Genomic DNA, 14,128 nt, shown 5'->3' on the forward strand with positions numbered 1-14,128 from the left:
ATGAGATCATTGTAGTTCTGCTTTTTAAAAAAAAGACCTTATACGGTATGATGTACATACAATCAAATGCACCTATTTTAAGCGCACTGCTCGCTGAGTTTTAGCAAATGCGTACATCCGCAGAATGACCACCACAACTGTGACACAGAACGTTTCCATCACCCCCAGCAGTTCCTTCCTGCCCCTTTTCGGTCAGTCCCTTTCCAACCCCAACCCCTGGTAAACAGGTCTGCTTTGTATCACTCTGGTTTCTGCCTTTTCTACAATTCCACATGGGTGGAATCATACACCTGGAACTCTGCTTGTGAGCACCACTTCCTGTGTGTCCTTTCTTCTCACTGCCTAGTTGTGTTACCTGCGCTTTGTTTCTCTCTTCGCCTGTCAGAGAACATCTGGGATCTTTCCAGCTGTTGGTGATTGTGAAGACAGTTCACAAATGTGGATCTCAAAACTTTTAGGACACCACTGGGGAAACTTGAACACTTACTTGGTATTTGATGACACCAAGGAATTGGTGTTATATTTTAGGTGGGATAATTATTTTGTGGTTCTGTTTTTTTTTTTAAAGATTTTTATTTATTTGACACACAGAGAGACAGCGAGAGAGGGAACACAAGCAGGGGAGTGGGAGAGGGAGAAGCAGGCTTCCCGCGGAGCAGGGAGCCCGATGTGGGGCTTGATCCCAGGACCCTGGGACCATGACCTGAGCCGAAGGCAGACGCTTAACGACTGAGCCACCCAGGCGCCCCTGTGGTTCTGTTTTTAAATGGAGTCTTTCTCTTTTAGAGGAAATGCTGAGATATTTACAAATGCCAAGCTGTGATGTCTGAGATTTGTTTAAACTCATCTGGAGTGGAGGAGCGGGTGGGAACAGAGAGGAAACCGATCATCTGAAACCAGAGTTGACCAGTGGAGCTATTTGGTCGGGACTCCGGGATTCATTTCCTTCTCTCTGCTCTTGTAAGTGATGTTTTCCACAATAAAGAATAAAAAGACGGGGCGCCTGGGTGGCCCAGTTGGTTAAGTGTCCGACTCTTGGTTTCGGCTCAGGTGGTAATCTCAGGGTCCTGGGATGGAGCCCCCAGTTGGGCTCTGTGCTCAGTGGCAAGTCTGCTGGACATAATTTTCCTCTCCCTCTGGTTGCATTCCATCTCTCTCTCTCTAAAATAAGTGAAAAAAATTTTTTTTAATATTTTATTTATCTGAGAGAGAGAGAGAGCACAAACAGGGGGAAGGGCAGAGGGAGAAGCCGACTTCCCGCTGAGCAGGGAGCCCGATGTGGGGCTCCATCCCAGGATCCTGGGATCATGACCCAACCTGAAAGCAGACGCTTAACAGAACGAGCCACCCCAAGGCCCCCATAAATAAAATCTTAAAAAAAAAAAAAAAGGAAGGAAAAGACAAATAGCCTCTTGAGTCCCTACTCCAAACCTACAGCTTTTGCATCATGGGGGCCCCGGGGGCCAGGGATCTGCATCTTCCTCAGTGCTCCACTGGGGCTCGAGGGCCACTGTCTGAAGTAGGGATGGGAATTTTCCACTGTGTTCTTGCGTCCTCTTTCCTCAGCTACCCTGCTGCCAGGAGCCCTGTGCTAGTTGGCAGACTCCCAACCCTCCTGACACCTGCCATGCAGAGACCCTTCCAGCCCAGGTGGAGCTGCTCACCCTGCTGGAGCCTGGTCTGGACTGACGGCTGGTCCTGGAGATGGGAATCTTGGGTGTGTCGCTTACAGTCCTACCCACGTCCTCCGGTTAACTTTAAAAATGAAAGTTTTTTATCAGCAAAACTGGATTTATTCAGGAAAAACAGGATTGCAATTCAGGACATTTAAGCTATGGAAAGACCATAAGCAAGCCCAACAGACAAAGGAGAGGAACATTATTTTATGGAGAAGACGGGGGAAGTCAGGAGGGGTGATTCTGAATGAGAGCTCGGTGATGACAGCTTCTCATTGGCTGAGCTGCAGGAATAGTTGTTTTTTTTTTGTAGAAAATTCAATGTACATTTTTTCCTGTTGGGGTCCTTAGTTTATGGTCCTTTCCTGTTGATGATTCTTCTCTGGGAGTCTGTATTTCACACTTCCTGGAACTGACGTTGAGTGGCATGGCTCACCCTTCTAGCCTCCTGACTCCACTTGGTTTTACTTTATTAATTTTCTTTTTTCTTTTCTTTTATTATGTTATGTTAGTCACCATACATTACATCATTAGTTTTTGATGGTAGTGTTCTACTTTATTCATTTTCATGCCGTTTTTATTTTGTTTTTGGGTTTTTGGTGGGGGGTAGGGGCAGTGGGAGAGGGAGGGAGAATCCCAAGCAGGCTTCATGCCCAGTGCAGCACCTGATACAGGGCTCTGCCTCACAATCCTGAGATCGTGACCTGAGCCGAAATTAAGAGTCGATCGCTTAACCGACTAGCCACCCATGTGCCCCCATTTTTTAAAAAAAGATTTATTTATTTATTTATTTATTTATTTATTAGGAAGAGGGAGAGAGAGAGAAAGTGCTTGAGCAGGGGAGGAACAGAGGGAGAGAATCCTTAAATAGACTCTGCAGAGCACAGAGCCCAACTCGGGGCTCTATCCCAGGACCCTGAGATCATGACATGAGCTGAAATCAAGAGTTGGACGCTTAACTGACTGAGCCCCCCAGACGCCCCTTATTCAGTGGTTTTGTCCCTCAGTGCCAGGAAAGACCTTTCCTGGTTGTCATGTCCTACATTGGAGGGGAATCGTGTGGCAGTTGGAAACCCCTTAAGGCCATATTTGAGTAACGAGGAAGGTCAGAAGGGAGGACTCCCAGGCACTTCCCATCTATACTACATATTTATCAAGACCACAGCATTGGAGATCAGCTCCTTCCTGGGTACGTCATTTTTACAAAAGTTTCACAGGCAACCAACCACAAAACTTAAAATATTTATACAACAGAAGAAGTAACATAACAATTCCAAATTGTATGGTGGTTCCATACCAGGACTCGAGATCTGACAGTAGCCAACTGAAAATATTTATTGGTACTGATTCTGACTTGGAGGAAAAAAATTCTCCCTCCAGAGTCATGTGTGCCTCTTGGAAGTCCCTGCTGAGAGTGGCAACGAGAGCAGAATAGTGCATACCACTGGAGTACGCTGAGAGAATGAACCTAGGACATTTGGGAAGACACAGTGCAGGTCTAAGCATGAAGCAATAGCTAATGAACTTTTTGCAAAAATAGTAAGACTTCAAAGATGTACTAAAATAGTATTGTTATCTCAAAAGAACGGTTTGCAAAAACAAATGTTATCCAGTAAGACAGCCTGTAAGATCTCAAATTCAGAGATAGTGAATTTGGATAAGAACCCAGAGTCAAATAATAGTTCAGATGAAAGACTTTTGTGACTCTTGAACCTTCTAATCCTTTGGAAAAAGCAAGTGAAAAACTAATTTGTCACGGGATCATGATGAGCCTGTTTCTGAAAAAGGCCATAATCAAAAAAAGAAAAAAGGGTTTCCCCTTTTTGCAGGAGCCTGGGGAAATGTGGATGAGGGCATTTTCTTTTCTTTTTTTTTTTTTTAAGATTTTATTTTTTTATTTGAGAGAGAGAGAATGAGAAATAGAGAGCACGAGAGGGAAGAGGGTCAGAGGGAGAAGCAGACTCCCCGCCGAGCAGGGAGCCTGATGTGGGACTCGATCTCGAGACTCCAGGATCATGACCTGAGCTGAAGGCAGTCGCTTAACCAACTGAGCCACCCAGGCGCCCGGATGAGGGCATTTTCTTTCCATGAAACTAAGAGTGGATGCAGACAGCATGAAGAAGGCACCCAGGCCTGGTCTGGACATCTCAGGAAAGCTGTCTGATGTCATCTGTTTCACGGCTGGGAAGCCCCTGCTTTCAGTCACCAGCCGGTGTGTGGGGCCGGTCAGGGTTTGGTGCTTCCCCTAAATGTGTCCTATGAATCCAAGAGGCTATTCCTTGGAGTTTGGTGGCGCAAGGGCTGGTTAGCAGTGCCTGGGAAGGGCATGTCCAGCAAGGTTGAAGAGTCTTTGTGGAGGTGTATCATCCAACAGACGAAATCTCCAGGTTGCAAGGTGTGATACTTAAGGTCTTCCGGGAATGAATGGTGAAAAGGTTGCTCTACAAAACATGGTTATTTTTTAAAAAGATTTTATTCATTTATTTGAGAGAGAGAGAGAGAGAGCACGAGTGGGGTGAGGGGCAGAGGGAGAAGCAGACTCCCCACTGAGCAGGGAGCCCAACATGGGGCTCGACCTGAGCCGAAGGCAGACGCTCAACCGACTGAGCCACCCAGGTGCCCCTATTTTAATTTTTTGAAAATATATTTTAAAGTAATCTCTACACCCAATGGGGGCTTGAACCCACAACCCCGAGATCAAGAGTCACACACTCCACCAACTGAGCCAGCCGGATGTCCCCTACCAAAGCCTGGTTATTTTATTTATTTATTTTTTATTTGAGATATATATATATATATGGAGAGAGCACATGAGCAGGGGGAGCAGCAGAGGGAGAGGGGGAAGCAGACACCCTACTGAGCAGGGAGCCCGGTGTAGGGCTCGATCTCAGAGGACCCTGAGATCATGACCTGAGCCGAAGGCAGATGCCTAACCGACTGAGCCACCCAGCGCCCCTGGCCTGGTTATTTTTAACAGATGCAATTAGGCTTTTAAAATATTGTAATGTATCTCCTTTTGTCGACTATGGACAGGAGGCAGGGGCCAAGTGCCCTGGATGACCTGTGACTTAGCTCAAAGGGTGAGAGTCTACATGTTGCAAAGGGTGTCAGTCTGAGATTTAGAAGGACCAACAGCAATCCTTTCAGCCAAGGTGTCTGGAAGCTCTCTACAAATTTTGCCAATTGAGTCTTCATAGTGCCTTTAGTGTGTTTCACTAACCTTGAGGATTGAGGGTGGTATGCACACTGAAATTGTTCTAAAACTAGCCAAACAGCACAGACTTGTCGAAGCACCTGACTGGTAAAATGGGTTTCCTGATCACTATGAAGTCTGATAGGAGTTACTCAGGTAGGGATAATCCTTCTGAACAGAATTTTTTTTTTAAAGATTTTATTTATTTATTTGATAGAGAGAACGAGTGGGGGGAGGGGCATGAGCCTGATGCGGGACTCTGGACTCGATCCCAGGAGTCTGGGACCATGACCTGAGCCAAAGGCAGACGCTTCGCCGACTGAGCCACCCGGGTGCCCTATGTGAACAGAATTTTAACCACAGAAGAAGCAGTGGCCTGCCTATAAGGGAAAGGTTCAGGCCAGTGAGAAAATATACGAATTGTGACTGACAGTTCTATGAGACAGGGAAAGCTTTGTAAAATCCGTTTGTGTGACCAGGTTTTCTGCACTTTGGACAGGTGTGTAAGTGAAATAAGCACTCTTTGTCTTTGCAGACTGTTAATATTTCTCCACCAATAGTGGTTCATGAACACTATAATTTTGTCAGTAGACCAGCAGTTTAATGCATGTACAGAGGTAAGCAGTGGGAATTTTAGAATTTCTGGCAGGGCCAGATTGTTATTGGGTGCAAACCAGAGTTCTTTCTTTTTACTGAGCCAACAATGATTAGGTTTCCAATACTGTTTTTCCTTCTCTGGGGCCAATTGTTGGGTTATCTCTTGTTGATTTTTCCAAATTATCATTTGGAACAACATCCCTTTTGGACCCCGACAGAGATTCGGCTGTGGGTTTCCTTGACAGCATCATTTTTGGCAGAAATATCAGTGAGGTGGTTTCCTTTGGTCTCCAGGGAGTTGTGTCTGGAATGCCCAGGAGCCTTGATTATAGCCAAAGCAGCCAGCAAAAGTGTGGCATCTGATAAAATTTTTTTAAAGATTTTTAAAATTTATTTGAGAGAGAATGAGAGAGAGCGAACACAAGGGGGGTGAAGGGCAGAGGGAGAAGCAGAATCCCCACTGAGCAGGGAGCCCGATGTGGGGCTCAATCCCAGGACCCTGGGATCATGACCTGAGCCAAAGGCAGATGCTTAACCAACTGAGCCACCCAGGAGCCCGATGGGAGCCATTTTTAATTCTATTCCCATTCAAGGTAAGGAAACCTCACTGTTAACCATTCCAAAGTCATGAGCCATGGTGTGCCAACTGTTGGTATAAATGCTTGCGGTTTTACCCTTGCATGGTTTTACCATACAGGGATGGTTCAAGGGGATCCCGTGGTTATTTCCTCAGTGCCCTGAACTAACAGGGTAGTTGGTGGCAGGAATGGCTGTGAGGCCAGGGGGACTTCCCTGGACCACAGGATCTGGTTGTTGGCTATATACCCTGTGGGTTGATGACGGCCCCTGTGTTTTTGTGGCTGAGGACTCTGAAGGCATTCCCTTCACTCTCATTTACACAGAGGAAAAAGGGAAGTTAGTAATTAAGATGTCTGAGGGCAGGGGTCTTATTAGGCTCTTCTTTAAAGTCCCCAAAGTTGGGGATGCCTGGGTGGCTCAGTTGGTTAAGCCACTGCCTTCGGCTCAGGTCATGATCCTGGAGTCCCGGGATCAAGTCCTGCATCGGGCTCTCTGCTCGGCGGGGAGTCTGCTTCTCCCTCTGACCCTCCCCCCCCATGTACTCTCTCTCTTTCATTCTCGTTCTCTCAAATTAATAAATAAATAAATCTTTAAAAAAAAAGTCCCCAAAGTTGTGTCTTCCTCCTCTTTCATTTTTTAATTTTTACTCTTATATTTATAGTAAGCTCTACACCCAACGTAGGGCTTGAACTCATGTCCCTAAGATCAAGAGCCGTATGTTCTACTGACTCAGCCTGCCAGGAGCCTTTGATCTTTCCTTTTCTTAGTAAAGCATGTAGACATTGAGCCACAAGAAAGACCTTTGGAATCCCATTTCGACTGGCCAGCCGATTCAAGAAAACTTTGTAGCTGGCACTTAGTTTTGGGTTTTGGGAAGTTCAGGAACCCTACCTGGGTTCTAACGTAGTTCTTGTTATGAGATCAGGTTTCCTAGTATCAAACCTGTTTTGAGCAAACAGCAATTTTTCTTTGGGGATTTTATGCCCTTTCAGGCCAAAAGTGATAACAGGTGGATGCCGTCTTGTGAAGAGGTTTGAGAAGGGCAGTGGAGAAGCAAATCATCTATGTATTATAATAAATAGAGCCTACAGAAAATTTTTATTTCATCCAAATAGATTTTGAGATTTGTGTAAAGTAAGGACCATGTGTGAAACCTTGGGCCATTGCTGTTCAGATGTATTTACATTCTTCCCAAGTGAAAGCAAAAAGTTAATTGTCTCTCCTTATTAACTGCAATGCTGAAGATGCACTGCATCGATCAAGTGCAGTGAAAAAACTTGCTTTCTCTGGGAACGGATGTCAGTAATATACAGGGGTTTGGAGCAACAGGGTGCCGAGAGATAACCATGTTGTTTATTGTTTGGCAGTCCTGGACGATAATACCAATCCAAAGAGGCGTCCCATTCAGTTTTGACAGTTTCAGAGCCATGGCTGTCCAGTTTAGTTTTGAGAAAGTAAGTTTGGGGAGATCAAAAGTCCACCATCATGGCCATTGAAGTTCTAAATTACATTTGGTGAAGTCAGTCCATTTAGTTAGAAGTGTGCATGAGGAGGGACCATGGTTTTTCAACATAAAACCAACTGTGGTCCCACAAGTGGGGGACAGCGCCCCCAGTTTTGATACTGGGATCCCATTTCTTAGAGGTTTGTCTCTAGAGCAGAAGGAAAAATTCCTACACAGCACACTTTCAACAGGAACAGCCTGGTTCCAAATAGAAGTCAGACCAAAGGGCAAACGAGTGAGTTCTCACAGAAAGGCCAAAGCCCTAAAATAGATTCTGGATAAAGCCAGGAGAGCTCAAACACAAAGACGGTGGAGCTTGAGATGCAGGAGGACACTTGCCCTCACTATCCAGGGTCAGCAAGAAAGCAGTGAGCCAGTGAGCCTTGGGCATCGGCACCTGTGTGTCCACCAGCCTCGGAGTTGTTGGGGGTCTCCTCTGGATCCCATTTCTGATCACCAAGTAATGGTAACCTTAAAAATAAAAAAGTCCATTATTTTACCAGCAAACATGGGCTTATTTGGGAAGAGCAGAGAACTGCTATTTGGGACAAGCAGCCTGTGGCAAAGCCGTGGGCAAGCCCAGCAAACAGAGGAGAGGAGCCTTATCTCACAGAGAAGGTGAGGACCCCCCCCCCCCAGAAAAGCCGAAAAGCGAGAGCTCAGGGTGATGACGGCTTCTCATTGGCTGAGGTGCAGGGGGGTGGGTCGCGTCCTTGTGGAAGATGCAGTGCGCATCTTTTTCTGTTGAAGCCCTCATCTGATGATTCTTCCCTGGATGACTCTTCTGTTGGCAACTGTAATTGTCGTGGAGTGGCCTCCCCTGCAGCCTCTTGACTCCACTTCATGTGTTTTCCCTTTAGGAAAACTGCTGTCCCACAGATGGGCTGTGGTCCTGTTGTGTCGGCAGCCCTCTTTTGCTTAGGAGAGAGCTGAGCTCGATGACTTCAGGCCGAGCCATGAATTCCTTGCATCCCTGGAATTGGCAGAGAATCATCCTGTGAGGCACTCCCGGAAGGAGAACTGCCAGTTTGACGTGGGCAGACAGAGGAGGGGCATCCCCGGGGGAGGCTACCGGGAAAGGGAGACCTGTAGGGAGGGCTCTGGGGCAGGGGGTGGGGGTCAGGCCCGCTGGAGAGACGGGACTGGAGGCTGCTAATTAGCCTCGTGCTGGCAACGGGGCAAACTTACTGCAAAATGAAGCTGCTTGTCTGTGCTGTCCCCCTCCGGGCGCTTGCCAGGCAGGCAGCCACCTGGAAGCGTCTGGGGCCCAGGAGCTCCCAGCGTCCCAGGGAGAGATGCTGGGTTTCCATGAAGGCTGTTGAAACCAGGTCTGATCTGCTGTCTCAACCCTGTGTCACTGCAAGGTAGGATGACAGGGACATTTCTGTGCCCACAGCGATGGCATCTTCCACTCTGGTGTCCAGTGTGTAGGTCAGACTGAGCCTTCGGCTGCATGACTCAGGATTTATTGTTTGTTTGTTATTTTATTTTATTTATTTTTTGACAGAGAGAGAGGGAACACAAGCAGGGGGAGTGGGGGAGAGAGAAGCAGCCTCCCGCTGAGCAAGGAGCCCGATGTGGGGCTCCATCTCAGGACCCTGGGATCCTGACCTGAGCTGAAGGCAGATGCTCAACGACTGAGCCACCCCGGCGCCCCAGGATTTATTGTTAATAAATGGAATGCTCGGTGTTCAGTGAACTGCCTAATTGAGCATACCCACTTGTGTGTTCATCTGAAGTGGAGACCTAGCATGTTTTTTCGCCAGGGACCAGTCGAAGCCCAGGGACCACTCCGGAGCTTTGTCGGAGGCATAGGCTTTCAGGATTGGCGGGCTCTGGGCAGCAGGCACCTTTGAGGGCTTGAGGCAGGTGTGGAGATTCAAGTGCTGTGCCTGCTAACAGCTGTGCTGGTTCATCACTCCCTGGGCACACGCTGCCAAGGAGTCTGGGGACGTGTGCATTCTGCTGTCCCCTGGGCCAGGGGGTCAGGCTGTGATTTTTGGACCGGCAGGCTTGTACAGGGCAGGGGGAGCTGTGCTTGCATGATGGGCTCATCTTCAGCAGTGTAACCTTGTGCTGCTTTCTTTCTTTCAAGATTTTTTTTTATATATTCATGTGAGATGAGAGAGAGAGAGAGGCAGAGGGAGAAGCAGGCTTTCCAAGGAGCAGGGAGCCCGATGCAGGACTTGATCCCAGGACCCCGGGATCATGACTTGAGCCGAAGGCAGACGCTTAACCATCTGAGCCTCCCAGGCGCCCCTTGTGCTGCTTTCCGTGGCCTTCCTGTATTTATTTCAAACTTTACAGAAACTTTGTTCAGTGGGTGTATTCCACCCCCTTCTTTGTACCAGCTTTATTGACATGAAACCTGTGTTTCCACGTGACTCATCCGCTGAAGTGTACAATTTCACTAGCAAAAATGGGTTTATTCGGGACTAGCAGAGAATTACAATTTGGAACAAGCAAGCTCCTGTGAAACCCTGGGCAAGTCTGGAGAACAAAGAAGTTGCTTTTATAGAGGGAAGGAGGGAGCAGGGAGGGCTCTTGTAAACCAGAAGCCCATTGGAGTGTACTGGGAGTTGGAAGTGTAGTGGCTTCTCATTGGCTGTACAGTCTCTCACGGGTTCTGCGGTTGCTGGAGCAGGAGAGCCTTTCTTCCTCCTGCTGGGGTGGTGTAGGGGGACCTGTGGGGATCGCTCTTCCTGGTGGGTCTGCAAGTTTCCAGTTGTCGGCTGTGAGAGCGTCCCCTGCTGGCCTCCCGACTCCGTTCTAAATGAGGCTTATTTATTTTTCATTTTTTATTAAGTTAATACATTTTTATTAATTTATTAATCCCCCCAATCTCTATTCTTTATTGGTTTGTCTCTTCTGGACATTCCAAATAAGTAGACTCATGCAACATGGTGTTTTGTGTCTGGCTTCTCTCACTGAGCGCATCCTGTTTTCAAGGTTCATCCAAGTAGTAGCAGGTGTTGGTGCTTCCTTCAGAACTCACTGTAGGGGTACATACCACATTTTGTGTATCCATTCATCAGTTGATGGACATTTGCTGTGTTCCCACCTTTTAGCTACTGTGTATAATTTTACTATGCACATTCCTGTCCAAGTTTTTGTGTGGGCATATATTTTTATTTCTCGAGTGTATACCTAGTGTGGCTTAATAGGAAATATATACTGGTCTTTGTCCCTGGGTCCTGGCACAGAGTTCCTAAAACACTTGAAATTTCCTGTGTGATAGTAGTCTTTGGTATGCTAATGAGATGAGTGGTAGCTGGGAGCCCATTAGATAGCTTCAGGATGGGGGCGGGTAGCCAGGATGACCCAGGCCCGGCTAGAGGGATGGAACCTTCAGCCCCACCTCCTACCTGGAGGTGGGGGAGGGAGGGCTGGAAGTTGAGTTAATCACCAGTGCCTCCATAATGGGACCTCCATAAAAATCCCCAGCAGTGGAGTTCGGAGATCTTCTGGGTTGCTGGACACCTGGAGGTGTGGAAAGGGCAGTGTGCCTGATTCCCACCCCGTGCCTTGTCCTGTGCGTCTCTTCATTTGGCTGTGCCTGAGCCGTATCCTTTATAACAAACCAGTAAATGTGAATAAAGCGTTTGCCTGAGTCCTGTGAGCCGCTCCAGCAAATTATCCAACCGGAGGAGGTTTTTATGGGAACCCCAATTTCTAGAGCCAGTTTGTCAGAAGTACAGGTGGCCTGGGGCTTGAGAGTGGCATCGAAGTGGGGACAGGCCTGAGCCCTTGAACCTGGGGCCTGTGCTAACTCCGGGCTGTTAGTGTCAGAACTGCACAGAATTGTAGGACACCCAGCCGGGAAAAACCCACCACACACTGGGTGTCAGAGGTGGTGTGAGGAAAACCAGCCCATCTGGGAGTGGAGTGCTGGGTCATAGGGTCACTCTATGTGGAAGCTTGGAGGAGCCACCATTGTGTTTTCCAGCAGTGCAGGGGGCAGGGGGTCCCCCATCCTCCTCAGTGCTAGGGAGCTGCCTCTTGGGTTGCAGCCTTCCTGGCCTAGTTGGTGTGAAGTGGCATCTCACTGTGGCCTTGATTTGGTTTCTCTGACGACTGATAACGTTGAGTACCTTTTTGTGTGCTTGCCAAACACGTGTACATCTTGGTCTATTTAGTTTCTTTACTTGTTTTTCATTTAGCTTCTTTGTCTTTTTATTATCGAGTGGTAAGAGTTCTTTCTGTATTCTAGATACAAGTCCCTCCTCAGATCATGATTTGCAAAGATTTTCTTCCGTTCAGTGGGTTCTCTCAGCACTTTGGATGCTATGCCTTGAAGCACAGAATTTTTGAATTTTGATGTAATCCAATTTATGTTTTTTATTTTCCGGCTGCTTGTGCTTTTCGTTGTCAGATCTAAGGAACAAATGCCAGATCCAAGGTCGTGGAGCTTTACCCGTATGTTCTCTCTCAAGACTTCTGCAGTCTCAGCTGTTGTTGAGGGCTTTACCTATTTTGTGTTCTTCCTCATAGATGGTGTGAGGTAAGGGCCCAGCTTTGTTCTTTTGACGTGGACACACTCCTTTCTCCAGACGGGGACGGCCTCTGTGAGTCCGAGGTACTTGTCTGGGTCCCAGGCCGAAGCCACAAACCTGCCCCACACCCCCGTCTCGTCCCTGACCCTGAGGACAGAAGCAGAGGTCCACCAGTGGTAAAAGTTGTGCCCTACAGAACATAGAGTGTTCATCAGACAGGTGGTTTCATTTCAGCAGTGGGCCGAGCCTCTTCTTGGCTGTGTAGGATCTGAGGCTGGGTCTGCATGTTTCCCACTTCCCCTCCCAGAACAACAGCAACCCCGCCCCCTTCTGGCCTTTCTGACTTCCTTACACGCCCCCCCCCCCCCCCCCCCCCGCCACCGGCAGCAGTGTGCTGTGACCTGCCTGTCCCAGGGCAGGTGGCGGGCTTGTTATGCAGGCCTCCTGTGGGGCAGGTCCCCACTGGAGACCTTCCACGGCCATGCCGGACCGCCGGAACCCCTTGGTGCCATGCATGTCCTCCCTGAGGCTCTGTCTTGCTGTAGCCAGATCCAGCAGGCATGACTGGCCATCGAAAGTGTCCTTAAAACCCTGGGAGGCGGGAGGTTGCCTGTAGCAGTCGTGCCCTTGAGTGGGCACCACGGCCCTGCAAGCACGTTTAACTGGACATCAGATGTGTCAGGCAAATCAGAATTTTAATCCAAATGGGGGAGGTCGTGCTCAGATTGGGAGGTGATGTACAGGGAGAAAGAATTGCTTTTGTAAAACTAGTTTTCCCACCCTCTCGATGTGGAGCAAAGCCTCCTAATGGCTGACGGGGGGCAGCACGCACATTCTGAGACATTGCCCTGGCTCCCATCTGCACCTTTCACCCTCACTCAGCTCTCAGCTCCAGGGAGGCAGAGGCCCCCTTCCCTGGTTTTACAGATAGGGAAACTGAGGGCAGGAGTGACCTGCCCGTGGTCAGCACAGTGAACACTGGAACCTAGGTCTCTCAACACTGAGTTCTGTGTGTCTCATCGCCTGCTCAAGAGAGGAGCAGGTGATGGCTGCCCCTCCAAGCTCCAGTCCACCAGCTGCCCCAGACATGGCCTGGTGCTGACTTTGGTTTATGAATGGGTAGTATTAACAGTCTAAGACGTGATGTGTCTCCCAAACTCAGCATGAGGCTGAGAACTTCTCTGAGCCTCAGGGAAAGTGTGTGCCCTAATGGCCCAAAGGCCAGGGTGTTGCTCGCCCTGGGTCAGGGAGAAGATCCTGCCTAAAATACCCGCCCCCAGAAGATTTATCAGGTGGGTCTTCGAAGCGCACCTGGTATATGTGCTTTGCTGTCACTTGGAATGGGGGTACTGGGGAATGCGTCGGCGGTGTTTTCTGATTCCTCAACCTGTGTCCTGGCCTGCCTTGGCACCCCCCAGCCATCCGTAGGGCACGTGCTGCAGATGGAGGCTGCTCCCTCTCTCCACCTGTCAAAAGTCCCCAGGCTTCCAATTCCAGTCTCTTCTTGAGCCGGCTAAATATTTCATTACCCTTTGGGCACTTAGCAGGTGGGAACTTTAGCCTTGTAAATGATCAGGGTGAGCAAGGGTGGGTGGCCATAGTTTTCAGTAAATGCCCCACTTGCTTTGTGTGTTTCTTTGCTGTGTGGCTGCTGTAGTCATTCAGATGTGCCTTGTATTTGGAATCCAGAGCTTTAATGGCTAAAATGCTTTCTGGAGTCCCTCAGTGTCTCAGGAAACCAGATTCTGTTGGATTGATACTCTCCCTCCCTGAATGACAGACTGACACCCACCCCCCCCCCCCCCGGCCCTGCTCATGTCTTGTGCCTTATAAACACTGGGCCCTTAGAGGTGGGGACACCCGCAAGCCAGCCTGAAGTTGTCTGATTAACCCACGGCATCTGAAGCATATTGCTAATATTCTTTTTTTTTTAAATTGAAGTATAGTTGACACCCACTATTACATTAGTTTCAGATGTACAACTTAGTGGTTTGACATTTATATACGTTACAAAATGCTCACGAGAAGTGTAGTTACCGTGCTTCACTTACAGAGTTACTGCAATATTTTTTCTTTAAAATTTTTT

At 48.3% G+C, this 14,128-nt stretch overlaps 1 protein-coding gene across 1 annotated transcript in view; it reads left to right on the forward strand.

Annotated features, from left to right (window-relative positions):
* ACOT7 (acyl-CoA thioesterase 7) overlaps positions 1-14,128 on the forward strand; it is a 107,186-nt gene that overhangs the window by 5,085 nt on the left and 87,973 nt on the right. The window lies entirely within an intron of this gene.

This window comes from Eumetopias jubatus, unplaced genomic scaffold (genome assembly GCF_037043125.1).
Source record: "Eumetopias jubatus isolate StellerSeaLion01/CBP00866 unplaced genomic scaffold, mEumJub1_p1.0 scaffold_4, whole genome shotgun sequence".
Taxonomy (NCBI): Eukaryota; Metazoa; Chordata; class Mammalia; order Carnivora; family Otariidae; genus Eumetopias; species Eumetopias jubatus.